Raw genomic sequence first — 12500 nt, forward strand, 5'->3', positions numbered from 1 at the left:
GGCTTGGTTAACCATTAGCCCGAGCCGGGTTGGTTACCGAATTGTCTGGGTTGGGCTTGGTTAACCATTTGCCCGGGCCGGGTTGGTTAGCGAATTGCCATGGTTGGGTTGGTTATCGAATTGTCGGGTTTGGGCTTGGTTAACGATTTGCCCGAGCAGGGTGGGTGAACGCATTGTCAGGAGCGTGCGCGGTTGGTTCACGAAACTGCCTGTTCCGGGTTTCTAGAGCGTTGTCAGGCCCGGCCGGCCGGGTTAGCGGCTTGCCAGACCCAACTTGACGAAATTCAGTGCGGCGCGGGTAAACGGCGGGAGTAACTATGACTCTCTTAAGGTATATAAGGAGGGGGGCCCATGGGCCAGGAAGGAGTTTCTGATGAACATCGGCCGGGACATTTTGACGGCGGGGCAAGACGTCGTTGTTATTGAGGGTGAAGGGTTTGTCCTCAGCTGGTTGATTGTCGAATAGTCGGGGCTGCCGGGCCGGTTACCGATTTGCCCGGCCGGCTTGGTTAACCATTTGCCCGAGCCGGGTTGGTTAATGAATTGCCATGGCCGGGTTGGTTAACGCAGTTTCAGGGTTGGGCTTGATTAACGATTTGCCCGAGCAGGGTTGGCTAACGCATTGTCAGGAGCGTGCGCGGTTGGTTCACGAAACTGCCTGTTCCGGGTTTCTAGAGCGTTGTCAGGCCCGGCCGGCCGGGGTAGCGGGTTGCCAGACCCAACTTGACGAAATTCAGTGCGGCGCGGGTAAACGGCGGGAGTAACTATGACTCTCTTAAGGTAAGGAGGGGGGCCCATGGGCCAGCAAGGAGTTTCTGATGAACCTCGGCCGGGACATTTTGACGGCGGGGCAAGAACTAGTTGTTATTGAGGGCGAAGGGTTTGTCCTCAGCTGGTTGATTGTCGAATAGTCGGGGCTGCCGGGCCGGTTACCGATTTGCCCGGCCGGCTTGGTTAACCATTTGCCCGGGCCGGGTTGGTTAACGAATTGTCAGGTTTGGGCTTGGTTAACCATTTGCCCGGGCCGGGTTGGTTAGCGAATTGTCATGGTTGGGTTGGTTAACGAATTGTCGGGTTTGGGCTTGGTTAACGATTTGCCCGAGCAGGGTGGGTGAACTCATTGTCAGGAGCGTGCGCAGTTGGTTCACGAAACTGCCTGTTCCGGGTTTCTAGAGCGTTGTCAGGCCCGGCCGGCCGGGTTAGCGGCTTGCCAGACCCAACTTGACGAAATTCAGTGCGGCGCGGGTAAACGGCGGGAGTAACTATGACTCTCTTAAGGTAAGGAGGGGGGCCCATGGGCCAGCAAGGAGTTTCTGATGAACCTCGGCCGGGACATTTTGACGGCGGGGCAAGAACTAGTTGTTATTGAGGGCGAAGGGTTTGTCCTCAGCGGGTTGATTGTCGAATTGTCGGGACTGCCGGGCCGGTTAGCGATTTGCCCGGCCGGCTTGGTTAACCATTTGCCCGAGCCGGGTTGGTTACCGAATTGTCTGGGTTGGGCTTGGTTAACCATTTGCCCGGGCCGGGTTGGTTAGCGAATTGCCATGGTTGGGTTGGTTATCGAATTGTCGGGTTTGGGCTTGGTTAACGATTTGCCCGAGCAGGGTGGGTGAACGCATTGTCAGGAGCGTGCGCGGTTGGTTCACGAAACTGCCTGTTCCGGGTTTCTAGAGCGTTGTCAGGCCCGGCCGGCCGGGTTAGCGGCTTGCCAGACCCAACTTGACGAAATTCAGTGCGGCGCGGGTAAACGGCGGGAGTAACTATGACTCTCTTAAGGTATATAAGGAGGGGGGCCCATGGGCCAGGAAGGAGTTTCTGATGAACATCGGCCGGGACATTTTGACGGCGGGGCAAGACGTCGTTGTTATTGAGGGTGAAGGGTTTGTCCTCAGCTGGTTGATTGTCGAATAGTCGGGGCTGCCGGGCCGGTTACCGATTTGCCCGGCCGGCTTGGTTAACCATTTGCCCGGGCCGGGTTGGTTAACGAATTGTCAGGGTTGGGCTTGGTTAACCATTTGCCCGGGCCGGGTTGGTTAGCGAATTGCCATGGTTGGGTTGGTTAACGAATTGTCGGGTTTGGGCTTGGTTAACGACTTGACCGTGCAGGGTTGGTTAACGCCTTGTCAGGAGCGTGCGCGGTTGGTTCACGAAACTGCCTGTTCCGGGTTTCTAGAGCATTGTCAGGCCCGGCCGGCCGGGTTAGCGGCTTGCCAGACCCAACTTGACGAAATTCAGTGCGGCGCGGGTAAACGGCGGGAGTAACTATGACTCTCTTAAGGTATATAAGGAGGGGGGCCCATGGGCCAGGAAGGAGTTTCTGATGAACATCGGCCGGGACATTTTGACGGCGGGGCAAGACGTCGTTGTTATTGAGGGTGAAGGGTTTGTCCTCAGCTGGTTGATTGTCGAATAGTCGGGGCTGCCGGGCCGGTTACCGATTTGCCCGGCCGGCTTGGTTAACCATTTGCCCGAGCCGGGTTGGTTAATGAATTGCCATGGCCGGGTTGGTTAACGCAGTTTCAGGGTTGGGCTTGATTAACGATTTGCCCGAGCAGGGTTGGCTAACGCATTGTCAGGAGCGTGCGCGGTTGGTTCACGAAACTGCCTGTTCCGGGTTTCTAGAGCGTTGTCAGGCCCGGCCGGCCGGGGTAGCGGGTTGCCAGACCCAACTTGACGAAATTCAGTGCGGCGCGGGTAAACGGCGGGAGTAACTATGACTCTCTTAAGGTAAGGAGGGGGGCCCATGGGCCAGCAAGGAGTTTCTGATGAACCTCGGCCGGGACATTTTGACGGCGGGGCAAGAACTAGTTGTTATTGAGGGCGAAGGGTTTGTCCTCAGCTGGTTGATTGTCGAATAGTCGGGGCTGCCGGGCCGGTTACCGATTTGCCCGGCCGGCTTGGTTAACCATTTGCCCGGGCCGGGTTGGTTAACGAATTGTCAGGTTTGGGCTTGGTTAACCATTTGCCCGGGCCGGGTTGGTTAGCGAATTGTCATGGTTGGGTTGGTTAACGAATTGTCGGGTTTGGGCTTGGTTAACGATTTGCCCGAGCAGGGTGGGTGAACTCATTGTCAGGAGCGTGCGCAGTTGGTTCACGAAACTGCCTGTTCCGGGTTTCTAGAGCGTTGTCAGGCCCGGCCGGCCGGGTTAGCGGCTTGCCAGACCCAACTTGACGAAATTCAGTGCGGCGCGGGTAAACGGCGGGAGTAACTATGACTCTCTTAAGGTAAGGAGGGGGGCCCATGGGCCAGCAAGGAGTTTCTGATGAACCTCGGCCGGGACATTTTGACGGCGGGGCAAGAACTAGTTGTTATTGAGGGCGAAGGGTTTGTCCTCAGCGGGTTGATTGTCGAATTGTCGGGACTGCCGGGCCGGTTAGCGATTTGCCCGGCCGGCTTGGTTAACCATTTGCCCGAGCCGGGTTGGTTACCGAATTGTCTGGGTTGGGCTTGGTTAACCATTTGCCCGGGCCGGGTTGGTTAGCGAATTGCCATGGTTGGGTTGGTTATCGAATTGTCGGGTTTGGGCTTGGTTAACGATTTGCCCGAGCAGGGTGGGTGAACGCATTGTCAGGAGCGTGCGCGGTTGGTTCACGAAACTGCCTGTTCCGGGTTTCTAGAGCGTTGTCAGGCCCGGCCGGCCGGGTTAGCGGCTTGCCAGACCCAACTTGACGAAATTCAGTGCGGCGCGGGTAAACGGCGGGAGTAACTATGACTCTCTTAAGGTATATAAGGAGGGGGGCCCATGGGCCAGGAAGGAGTTTCTGATGAACATCGGCCGGGACATTTTGACGGCGGGGCAAGACGTCGTTGTTATTGAGGGTGAAGGGTTTGTCCTCAGCTGGTTGATTGTCGAATAGTCGGGGCTGCCGGGCCGGTTACCGATTTGCCCGGCCGGCTTGGTTAACCATTTGCCCGGGCCGGGTTGGTTAACGAATTGTCAGGGTTGGGCTTGGTTAACCATTTGCCCGGGCCGGGTTGGTTAGCGAATTGCCATGGTTGGGTTGGTTAACGAATTGTCGGGTTTGGGCTTGGTTAACGACTTGACCGTGCAGGGTTGGTTAACGCCTTGTCAGGAGCGTGCGCGGTTGGTTCACGAAACTGCCTGTTCCGGGTTTCTAGAGCATTGTCAGGCCCGGCCGGCCGGGTTAGCGGCTTGCCAGACCCAACTTGACGAAATTCAGTGCGGCGCGGGTAAACGGCGGGAGTAACTATGACTCTCTTAAGGTAAGGAGGGGGGCCCATGGGCCAGCAAGGAGTTTCTGATGAACCTCGGCCGGGACATTTTGACGGCGGGGCAAGAACTAGTTGTTATTGAGGGCGAAGGGTTTGTCCTCAGCTGGTTGATTGTCGAATTGTCGGGACTGCCGGGCCGGTTACCGATTTGCCCGGCCGGCTTGGTTAACCATTTGCCCGAGCCGGGTTGGTTACCGAATTGTCAGGGTTGGGCTTGGTTACCCATTTGCCCGAGCCGGGTTGGTTAATGAATTGCCATGGCCGGGTTGGTTAACGCAGTTTCAGGGTTGGGCTTGATTAACGATTTGCCCGAGCAGGGTTGGCTAACGCATTGTCAGGAGCGTGCGCGGTTGGTTCACGAAACTGCCTGTTCCGGGTTTCTAGAGCGTTGTCAGGCCCGGCCGGCCGGGTTAGCGGCTTGCCAGACCCAACTTGACGAAATTCAGTGCGGCGCGGGTAAACGGCGGGAGTAACTATGACTCTCTTAAGGTAGGTACATCAGCCAGAAGCTGATTAAGTGCACATTTCGTGGTTTTACGTGTCACGTCCACATACTGAATGGATGGTCCCTACCCACTATTACTTGGGAACGGGTATTGCCGGTGTTGTGGGCTTTTTGACCTACTCCCTAGGTGGGGGGTGGTTACCGCCGGTGGAAGGGGCTAGTTGACCTCCTCCCTACCTATGGGGAATCGTAATTTCCGATGGAATGGGATGTCAAATTTGTCTTGATTTTCAGGGATTGGCGTTGGATTGTTCTTAACGGAGATCGTGAGTTTGAGTCAGACCATATGACATGCACCATGACTAAGAACACGGTGATGGGTCATTGTCGTGAATTTTACTCTGTGTGCCTGTCTTCACTGAACATACCCGGACAGGCCAGGATACGTCAGGAAGCTATGGCACCTTATAATAACAGCAACTAGTCACAATGTATTTCTTACCCGACTGTTGCTCCTTTCCTCTATCCGTCCATGAATGTTTGCAAGATATCAATTGTCAGCCGGATCGTTAAACTGCAAATGTTTCTCACAAACATCCTGTGACCCTTCGAGCTGATCAAATTCAGCAGCCTTTCATTTTCCTCTGTCCAGAGACCTCTCGCTCCAACCACGAAACCATAGTACTCCACTGACTGTGCACCTGTAAGCTCTTTAATCTGGCGTGTGAGATGTTTATACTTTCCCTCCTTCTCCTTCCACGCCTTTTCTAGGGACCGATGGTTGTCCTCATATCTGATGGTCACGTCGACTACAGCCGCTTTCCCTCTCTTAACAAAGATTAGGTCCGGCTTCCACAGCGATCCGTCCTCTGTTCTTATATGAGGTTCGACGTACGCATCCCAACCATGCTTGCAGGCTTTGTCTTTCAATCTTTCAGCAACCTTGTCATGCCTCTTAATCCGGCTCCTTTTCACCTTCTCGCATCTCCCCGAGATGTGGGCCAGGGTCTCGTTGGCTATACCACATCTCCTACAGGTTTTTACTCGATCTTTTTCTCCTTTATTTCTTGTACAACGTGTTGGATACTGTCCACATCTTAGCAGCAAAGCATCCACTATCTGGTATCCTTTCCAGCCTTCATGGTTTTTCAACCACCAATTAGATGGCTCATTGTTCTTGAAGTCCCTGATCCCGGATCCCTGTATAGTTAGCTTGGCCCACTTTTCGAATTCGGTCGTCCGCCAGTCCAACTCGAATTTGGGTGGTCCGCTCACCTCATCCTCCATCCTCTCCCCAAAGAAGTCGTAACCTCCACCAGGGGCTCTCGGCCTCTCCACCATGTATGGTCGAATGTCGAACTCCTCCTCCCCCATGACATCCTTCAGCACTTGGAGACTAGCCAGACTCTTGATTTTTGCCTGGTTGTCCTCATCGGCCATGGTGAACGACGCTTTGATCACCCTGTCCTTCGAGAGCTCCAACGCCAGCCTTTTCCTGATCACGGCTATCGGTATCATCACCTCCAACTTCGGTAGGCTCAGCCCTCCATCCTTATTCCTGGCATACAGTATTCCATCTGCTGTATCCTGGGGTAGGTGGAGGATCTCCTTGGCCGCTTTCCTGAACTATGACTCTCTTAAGGTAAGGAGGGGGGCCCATGGGCCAGCAAGGAGTTTCTGATGAACATCGGCCGGGACATTTTGACGGCGGGGCAAGACGTAGTTGTTATTGAGGGTGAAGGGTTTGTCCTCAGCTGGTTGATTGTCGAATAGTCGGGGCTGCCGGGCCGGTTACCGATTTGCCCGGCCGGCTTGGTTAACCATTTGCCCGGGCCGGGTTGGTTAACGAATTGTCAGGTTTGGGCTTGGTTAACCATTTGCCCGGGCCGGGTTGGTTAGCGAATTGTCATGGTTGGGTTGGTTAACGAATTGTCGGGTTTGGGCTTGGTTAACGATTTGCCCGAGCAGGGTGGGTGAACACATTGTCAGGAGCGTGCGCAGTTGGTTCACGAAACTGCCTGTTCCGGGTTTCTAGAGCGTTGTCAAGCCCGGCCGGCCGGGTTAGCGGCTTGCCAGACCCAACTTGACGAAATTCAGTGCGGCGCGGGTAAACGGCGGGAGTAACTATGACTCTCTTAAGGTAAGGAGGGGGGCCCATGGGCCAGCAAGGAGTTTCTGATGAACCTCGGCCGGGACATTTTGACGGCGGGGCAAGAACTAGTTGTTATTGAGGGCGAAGGGTTTGTCCTCAGCGGGTTGATTGTCGAATTGTCGGGACTGCCGGGCCGGTTAGCGATTTGCCCGGCCGGCTTGGTTAACCATTTGCCCGAGCCGGGTTGGTTACCGAATTGTCAGGGTTGGGCTTGGTTAACCATTTGTCCGAGCCGGGTTGGTTAATGAATTGCCATGGCCGGGTTGGTTAACGCAGTTTCAGGGTTGGGCTTGGTTAACGATTTGCCCGAGCAGGGTGGGTGAACGCATTGTCAGGAGCGTGCGCGGTTGGTTCACGAAACTGCCTGTTCCGGGTTTCTAGAGCATTGTCAGGCCCGGCCGGCCGGGTTAGCGGCTTGCCAGACCCAACTTGACGAAATTCAGTGCGGCGCGGGTAAACGGCGGGAGTAACTATGACTCTCTTAAGGTAAGGAGGGGGGCCCATGGGCCAGCAAGGAGTTTCTGATGAACATCGGCCGGGACATTTTGACGGCGGGGCAAGACGTCGTTGTTTTTGAGGGCGAAGGGTTTGTCCTCAGCTGGTTGATTGCCGAATTGTCGGGACTGCCGGGCCGGTTAACGATTTGCCCGGCCGGCTTGGTTAACCATTTGCCCGAGCCGGGTTGGTTAGTGAATTGCCATGGCCGGGTTGGTTAACGCAGTTTCAGGGTTGGGCTTGATTAACGATTTGCCCGAGCAGGGTTGGCTAACGCATTGTCAGGAGCGTGCGCGGTTGGTTCACGAAACTGCCTGTTCCGGGTTTCTAGAGCGTTGTCAGGCCCGGCCGGCCGGGTTAGCGGGTTGCCAGACCCAACTTGACGAAATTCAGTGCGGCGCGGGTAAACGGCGGGAGTAACTATGACTCTCTTAAGGTAAGGAGGGGGGCCCATGGGCCAGGAAGGAGTTTCTGATGAACATCGGCCGGGACATTTTGACGGCGGGGCAAGAACTAGTTGTTATTGAGGGCGAAGGGTTTGTCCTCAGCTGGTTGATTGTCGAATTGTCGGGACTGCCGGGCCGGTTAACGATTTGCCCGGCCGGCTTGGTTAACCATTTGCCCGAGCCGGGTTGGTTAATGAATTGCCATGGCCGGGTTGATTAACGCATTGTCAGGGTTGGGCTTGGTTAACGATTTGCCCGAGCAGGGTGGGTGAACGCATTGTCAGGAGCGTGCGCGGTTGGTTCACGAAACTGCCTGTTCCGGGTTTCTAGAGCGTTGTCAGGCCCGGCCGGCCGGGTTAGCGGGTTGCCAGACCCAACTTGACGAAATTCAGTGCGGCGCGGGTAAACGGCGGGAGTGTTGGTTAACGAATTGTCAGGGTTGGGCTTGGTTAAGCATTTGCCCGAGCCGGGTTGGTTAGCGAATTGCCATGGTTGGGTTGGTTAAGGAATTGTCGGGTTTGGGCTTGGTTAACGACTTGACCGTGCAGGGTTGGTTAACGAATTGTCGGGGTTGGGCTTGGTTAACGATTTGCCCGAGCAGGGTTGGTTAGCGAATTGTCAAGGGTTCGGCTTGGTTAACGACTTGACCGTGCAGGGTTGGTTAGCCCATTGTCAGGAGCGTGCGCGGTTGGTTCACGAAACTGCCTGTTCCGGGTTTCGAGAGCGTTGTCAGGCCCGGCCGGCCGGGTTAGCGGCTTGCCAGACCCAACTTAACGAAATTCATTGCAGCGCGGGTAATCGGCGGGAGTCGCTTGGTTAACGTTATGGCCGGGCCAGGCTGGTTAATCAATTGTCCAGGCCCGGTTGGTTACCCAATTGGCCAGGCCGGGGTGGATAACGAATTGGCCAGTCTCGGTTGGTTAACCAATTGCCCGGGCCGGGCCGGGTTGGTTAACGAATTGTCCGGGTCAGACTGGTTAACGAATTGGCATGTCCGAGTAGGTTAACGAATTGCCAGAGCCAGCTTGGTTAACGAATTGTCCGGCTGGGTTGGTGCACTCATTGCCAGGACAGGGTTGTTTAATGAATTGTCCGTTCCCAGTTGGTTCACGAATTGGCAAGGCCAGGGTGGTTAAGGAATTGTCCGGGCCAGGTTGGTTAACGAATTGCCCGTCCTGGCTGGTTAACGAATTGTCAGGGTCAGGTTGGTTAACGAATTGCCATGGCCGTGTAGGTTAACGAATTGCCAGAGCCAGCTTGGTTAACGAATTGTCCGGCCGCGTTGGTTAACGAATTGTCCGTTCCCAGTTGGTTCACGAATTGGCAAGGACAGGGTGGTTAACGAATTGTCCGGCCGGGCTGGTGCACTCATTGCCAGGACAGGGTTGGTTACCGAATTGTCCGTTCCCAGTTGGTTCACGAATTGGAAAACCAGGGTGGTTAAAGTATTGTCCGGGCCTGGTTGGTTAACGAATTGCCCGTCCTGGTTGGTTAACGAATTGTCCGGGTCAGGTTAGTTAACGAATTGCCAGGGTCTGGTTGGTTACCGAATTGTCCGGCCGGGTTGGTGCACTCATTGCCAGGACAGGGTTGGTTGACGAATTGCCCGTCCTGGTTGGTTAACGAATTGCCAGGGTCTGGTTGGTTACCGAATTGTCCGGCCGGGTTGGTGCACTCATTGCCAGGACAGGGTTGGTTGACGAATTGCCCGTCCTGGTTGGTTCACGAATTGCCAGGGTCTGGTTGGTTACCGAATTGTCCGGCCGGGTTGGTGCACTCATTGCCAGGACAGGGTTGGTTAACGAATTGTCAGGGTCAGGTTGGTTAACGAATTGCCATGGCCGGGTAGGTTAACGAATTGCCAGAGCCAGCTTGGTTAACGAATTGTCCGGCCGGGTGGTTAACGAATTGTCCCGGCCAGGTTGGTTAACGAATTGCCAGAGCCAGCTTGGTTAACGAATTGTCCGGCCGGGTTGGTGCACTCATTGCCAGGACAAGGTTGGTTAACGAATTGCCCGGTTCCGAATGGTTAACGAATTGCCCGGTCCCGTTCGGTTCACGAATTGCCCGCCCGCTGATTGTTAACTTTTCGCACCGGCGGGGGATGGCTTGGGTAACGAGCCTCCAAGATCTGTCGGTTAACCATTTGCCCGGTGGCAATTCGTTAACCAAGTCCGCTCCGGAAGTCTGGATGGGGGTCGGATTTGCCGGCCGAGGCCGACCCGGAGTTCCAGAGGCTCGGCCGCCGGGGTCAGATTCGGCCGCCCCTTTGACACATGCAATTTCTGTACGGGGGCATTGGCGGGGTTCCTGCAGATATATAGGGAGGCCGTTTTCACGAGTTGTTGAAGTATTCGGTAGATGGCACCGGCCTCCCCAATTGGTTAACCCGGGCCACGCGGCAGCTTTTCCGCACGATTCCGAAGATTGCCGGTATGGATTTTCGGACAAATACCCAATTGCGGAAGTCTGTCAGCGGGACCTATTCGCAGGCCCATGCCGGCCGAGGGGCGGCATTTTCCGTATGACTACCGGTGCTCCGGCCGCCGAATGGAAACCTTGCCCGAATGAATTTCTGACAAAGTCCCGAGGCGGGAGCCAGTAAGGGGACGTATTCGGCGGGCCGTGCCGGCCGAGCGGCGGCATTTTCGGAGGGACAACCGCAGGTCCCGCCGTCGATCCGAGACCTTGGCTGAAGAGTCGAAAGTAATCTAAGTCCCGACTCGGAAGTCAGAATGAAGGCGACTTCGGGGCCCTCCTGCCGACCGAGGCGGCCGATCGACGGCGGCACTACCGGAGGGCCGCCCGCCGAGCCAGCCGCGTGCCCTCGGCGCCACGCCGGTTAACCAATTGCCGTCGGAAGCCTGTGAAGGTCGGATCTGCCCCGTCGGGCGGGCCCGAGGTGCCCCGCGACCGGCATGAGCTCCGGGCGTCGTGCCGCCGGTTTGACACATGTCATTGTTGCACGGTCTGTCGCGGCTCTGGTTAACGAGTTAGGCCCGGAAGTCACTATGGGGGTCGGATTTGCCCCGCCTGGCGGGGCCAGAGTGCGACCTTCCCGGCAGGACTTCCGGGAGGCATCCCGCCGACTTGACACATGCAATTTCTGTACGGGGGGATTGGCGGGGTTCCCGGAGATTTACGGGAACACGTTTTCCAGACACACTTAGCAGGGTGACTAGTGGTACGGTTGACACAGTGCAGAGTTCTAAGTGAGCCTTACTCAATTGTGACTCAGTAAGCGGGAGGCCGGGCGAGCTCCGACTTACAATGATAAAAGCTTTTTTTCGCTATTTCCGAAAAAAATGACAAAGTCCAAGAACGCAGCGGGGGCTGCGGACAGACAGAGTCTGAGCGCGGACCGCGGGCGGCGGCCGGCAGACCGACGGTGGCAAAAGCTTTATATCGATCCGAAAAGCAAAGAGGCATTGTGTGTACCAAGACGGAGAAGGGACAAGCCTGCCGCTGGTGCCCTCGCGAGTGTCGTCTGCGTTAGACCTCTGTTCCCCGATCGATCCGGCTTGGTCGGTCCTACCTTTGGGAGAGGCCGAGTGGAAGCGACGGTCTCGACACGTGCGCCGAACTTCCGTGCTCGGCTCGTTACCATCTCCGGAGGTGGGCAGGTGGGTCTGCCGCGGGGCGGCCCGATTGCCGACCGAGGGCTTCATGCTTTGGGCGGAATTGACGTTGGGCATTCGCACGTTTGCACCACGATCGATTGACGGAGTCTCCCGCCGGCGGACGGGACTGCTGTGCGCATAGATGACGGGGGCCGGTCGAACGACCGTCGACCATCCCGAGAAGGCAGCTACACCCACGCGCATATACCTAGGCGGTGAAGGTGCGGACCTCACCGGCGCGATCGACGGGGTGGGATGGCGAGGCGTTCACCGGCGCGGCGTTAGGCCCTGGGCCGACGGAGGCGAGCGGCGACCGTCGACCGTCCTGAGAGCCAGCTCGGCGGAAGGGTGCGGGTGCGGACCTCACCCAGCGACGCGGCTCGATAGGGGATGGCGCGGCACTGCGACGACAGACATGGCCCGAGAGAGCAAGGGACGGGCGCGCCGGCCGCAGCAGCACTCTTTCGCGCCGTAGGGGCAAGGCGAAAGAGTCGGGAGAGTTCCATAGGCCAGAGTGGCAGGGAGATGCCCGGTTCAGCCTGACTCAACCGAAGCGTTGATCCTCGGTCACCAACGAGAGGAAGGAGAGGCTCTGCGCGCGCGGTGCTACCGACTGACGGCCGGCCGATGTGCGATTTCCAGAAGGTCGGGCGGCACCCGCGCGTTCCCTCCCCGCTCCAGCAGAGGCCGGAGACGTCCGGTCGCCAGAGCGGTCCGCGTGCAGCCTCCGGTTCCGCGAGAAGGCTAGTGTCCTCGGGACGAGGAGAGCCTTGTGAGCGGTCCGGCGGGCGGTGCAGCAAATTGTCGGTACGTTTCTCGGCATTGTCATATACGAATCCTGAGAGAGAAAGAGAAAAGGGGTGTCCGCGACGCGTACGTGGGCCAAGGGCGCGTGCGGCGCCGCGACACCCAGCGGATCCCTGCAATGGAGGGGACCGCCGATGGCTGAACCGAGCACCAACCTACCCCGGCGGCGGGGAGGCCACGTGCACGAGCGCGGCAGCTTACCTGGCGCACGACCGACCCCCCCCCCCCACCCCCTCGCGCATCTGGCGGCGGGCGGACGGGCGGGGCGCAGGCCAGCCGGGCGCAGCGGTCGGACAGATGA

This window comes from Mobula birostris, chromosome 12, assembly GCF_030028105.1.
Source record: "Mobula birostris isolate sMobBir1 chromosome 12, sMobBir1.hap1, whole genome shotgun sequence".
NCBI classification, from domain to species: Eukaryota; Metazoa; Chordata; class Chondrichthyes; order Myliobatiformes; family Myliobatidae; genus Mobula; species Mobula birostris.